This window comes from Sorex araneus, chromosome 2 (genome assembly GCF_027595985.1).
Source record: "Sorex araneus isolate mSorAra2 chromosome 2, mSorAra2.pri, whole genome shotgun sequence".
NCBI classification, from domain to species: domain Eukaryota; kingdom Metazoa; phylum Chordata; class Mammalia; order Eulipotyphla; family Soricidae; genus Sorex; species Sorex araneus.
The window spans coordinates 222,510,245-222,513,230 of NC_073303.1; the positions used below are offsets into that span (position 1 = coordinate 222,510,245).

At 43.6% G+C, this 2,986-nt stretch overlaps 1 pseudogene; it reads left to right on the plus strand.

Annotated features, from left to right (window-relative positions):
• The first annotated feature begins 2,440 nt into the window (after positions 1-2,440).
• LOC129402680 (U2 spliceosomal RNA) lies at positions 2,441-2,583 on the plus strand (annotated as a pseudogene).
• Positions 2,584-2,986: the final 403 nt, after the last annotated feature.

Consider the following 2,986-nt stretch of genomic DNA (forward strand, 5'->3'; position numbering starts at 1 on the left):
CATGTAGTGTCAGGGATCAAATCAAGTCAGTCACATGCAAGGCATGTGGTCCAGCCCTTGTACTGTCTCCCCTGATGATGTTGTTTTATAAAAATCAGTCCACTTTCTTCGTTTATTTTTAATTTTTATTAGTGAATCACCATGAGGTAAAGTTACAGACTTATAAACTTTCATGCTTGTGTTTCAGTCATGCAATGGTCAAGTATCCATCCCTCCACCAGTGCCCATTTTCCACCACCAATGGTCCCAGTATCCCTCCCACCACCCCCACCCCATCCCCTCCACCCCACCCCGCCTCTGTGGCAGGGCATTCCCTTTTGCTCTCTCTCTCCTTTTGGGTGTTGTGGCTTGCAATAGAGGTATTAAGTAGACTGTAGATGGAAAACATGATGGCCACTTAATACCTCTTTCTTCTTAGAAATATGTGCTTAAGAGGAAGTGAGAAAAACAGAGGGAAACAGAGGAGGTATAAGAAGAGAGGACAGAGAAGAGAGGAAGAGGAAAAAAGGATAGAGTGAGGATTCTGTCTGACCTCCTCTTCTCTCAGATACCTACCATCCTCACTTTTTGCACCCCAAATGTCACTTCAGTCTCCCCTAACTACGCAACTCCCAGTGTATCACCCTCTGCTACCTAAATCCTAGTAAGGATCACTCCCAGACACATTATATATAATTGTTTATATTGTTCCCCCTTCCCTTTCATCAAGGATGTAAGCTCTTTAGTCAAAGAGATTAGACTGGGTTTGACACCATTTTATTACTACTAGGACCAACTTACAAATAAATAAAAAATATATTTGACTATTTAAAACAGAGAGATTTTGGCAGGAAGAAGGGTCTCCCAGTGATTCCAAGCCCACCAGCACCATACCTAGTGGAATTTGTGGAATTGCCTAATTGAACTCAGGGCCAGGACTGAAGTTAGGGCCTCAAGCACACACGGCAGATACTCTAACCCTCTAACCCTCTAACCCTCTGGAATATCTTTCTGGTCCTAAAACAGGTTTTAAAGCAGGGGAGAGTGACATGGATTGAGAAACTATCTACAGAACAATGAACTAAACAGGAAGCGGAAATAGAGACTTTCCAGGCAGCAGACAGCAATGTTAATTCTGGTCTTCTCTCCAAGAACTCAAACAGGAAGAGGAGGAAGTTTCTCAGAGCAGACTTTTATAGTCTCTTAATCTCTCTCAATGTCTCTCACTCTAGATCTCTCTCTTTCTTTCTTTCTTTCTCTCTTTCTTTCTTTCTTTCTTTCTTTCTTTCTTTCTTTCTTTCTCTCTTTCTTTCTTTCTTTCTTTCTCTCTTTCTTTCTTTCTTTCTTTCTTTCTTTCTTTCTTTCTTTCTCTCTCTCTCTCTCTCTTTCTTTCTTTCTTTCTTTCTTTCTGCTTTTTGGGTCACATCCAGCATTGCACAGGGGGTTAACTCCTGGCTCTGCACTCAGGAATTACTCCTAGGGGTGCTCAGGGGACCATGTGGAATGCTGGGAATTGAACCCGGGTTGCCCGAGTGCATGGCAAATGCCCTACCTGCTGTTCTATCGCTCCAGCCCCCCTAGATCTTTCTTGACATTCTCTTTCTCCTCAATACTCCTTCTCCCCCTGGTTCTGGTCTCTTTCTACTCTTTTTTTGAAGGGGAAGAGGGGGTGTTGTTGTTTTGATTTGTTTGGGTTTTTTTTTTCCGCCTATGTCTTCATCTCTGCGTGGATAGCTCATCCCACTCTAGTAACTCATTGTTTCTTGTGGGAAGAATGTTCTGTCACCAATTCCAGAATCTTCCCTAAGAAAAATGAAAATCTACCCAGGTCATTATCCTTCACATCAGGCATAACCTACTCAGTAACTTATAGAGGGTTGGGACCCTTTTGCCAAAAGAATCCTCTCACAGTTTCTGTTGGCCCGCTACCCTTCGCTTGTCTCTGGATTGATAGAGCTACCTCTTGTTGCCTGAAATCATCTACTTTGCTCTTTGGTATGTTCAGATATTGTCTCAGGTTCTGTGTCAGTACCAGCTTGGTATTTTCTTTGGCTTTGCTGTTGCCCTACAGAAATCCCTCAAAAGGTCACAGTGAACTGAGGAGACAGGAGGAGAAGTGGTAGAATCATGCATTCTACCATGCATTCTAGGAAAAGAAACGCTCTGCAAGTCACCTGGACGCCTACCTCCCTGCAATAGAAACCCACTCATCTCTAAGCCTTAAGCCTGAATGCATTCAGGAGACTTCGGGGGGCAGAGGACACTGGGTTTCCATCAGAGTCAGCCCTGAACCTCTCTGCAGGGTTCCTGGGCGTGGGAGTCATTTATACAACTCCTTTGAGTTCACATCTTCCTTGAGGTACTTGTACTTCTCCTCCTAAGAAAATTAAAGCTAATTAAATTAAGCATGCAACTTGCGCACAAACTCAGACAGAACTGAGATATAAAATCCTGACTATTTATCGCTTCTCAGCCTTTTGGCTAAGATCAAGTGTAGTATCTGTTCTTATCAGTTTAATAAAATCTTGACTATTTAAAACAGAGAGATTTTGGGCTGGAGTGATAGCACAGCGGGTAGGGCATTTGCCTTGCACGCAGCCAACCCAGGTTCGATTCCCAGCATCTCTATGGTCCCCCAGCACCGCCAGGAGTAATTCCTGAGTGTAGAGCCAGAAGTAACCCCTGTGCATCACTGGGTGTGACCCGAAAAGCAAAAAAATTTAAAAATAATAAATAAATAAATAAATAAATAAAACAGAGAGATTTGGGTAGGAAGAAGGGTCTTCCAGGCATTCCAGACCCACCAGCACCATATCTAGGGGTATAATGGGATTGCTTGGTTGAACTCAGGGCCGCAAGCATGCACGGCAAACACTCTAACCTGGAACACAACACATACACACCACACACACACACACACACACACACACACACATTCACACACATACTGTGAGCCAATCCTCACACAATACACAACCACAGCACCACAGATGTACCCATAAGCACA